Source organism: Halyomorpha halys, unplaced genomic scaffold (genome assembly GCF_000696795.3).
Source record: "Halyomorpha halys isolate HHAL.00 unplaced genomic scaffold, Hhal_1.1 Scaffold362.1, whole genome shotgun sequence".
Lineage (NCBI taxonomy): Eukaryota > Metazoa > Arthropoda > Insecta > Hemiptera > Pentatomidae > Halyomorpha > Halyomorpha halys.
Genome location: NW_027105356.1, coordinates 485,139 through 485,534, shown reverse-complemented (window position 1 = coordinate 485,534; position 396 = coordinate 485,139).

Here is a 396-nt window from a genome sequence, read left to right as displayed (position 1 = left end):
CTTTATCTCCCAAATACATCTTTATAAGTAATCAACCAGTCAACGTTTAATAGATACGTCAATGAATAACTGAAAGAGTAAAAAACAAAAAATAGAGACATTAGAATTGGAGAAGTTGAGACCTTATAATGTGACATAAATTGTGGAATTTTTAGCACGAAAAAAATGTATAATCATTATTCCTACTTCAAAACGCTAAATCTCGAATTTTTATAGTAAAAGAAAATTTTTTAAAAATTCTTCATTATTTTCTACATCTACATAGTCGTTGGTTATAGCGATAACTGACCAATTTACACAAAACTTAGGTAGGCATATAAGATGATATGTGAAGGTTATTTTTTTTAATAATTATTTAAATTCAATAATTTTAATAAATGTTAAAAATTAGTAAAT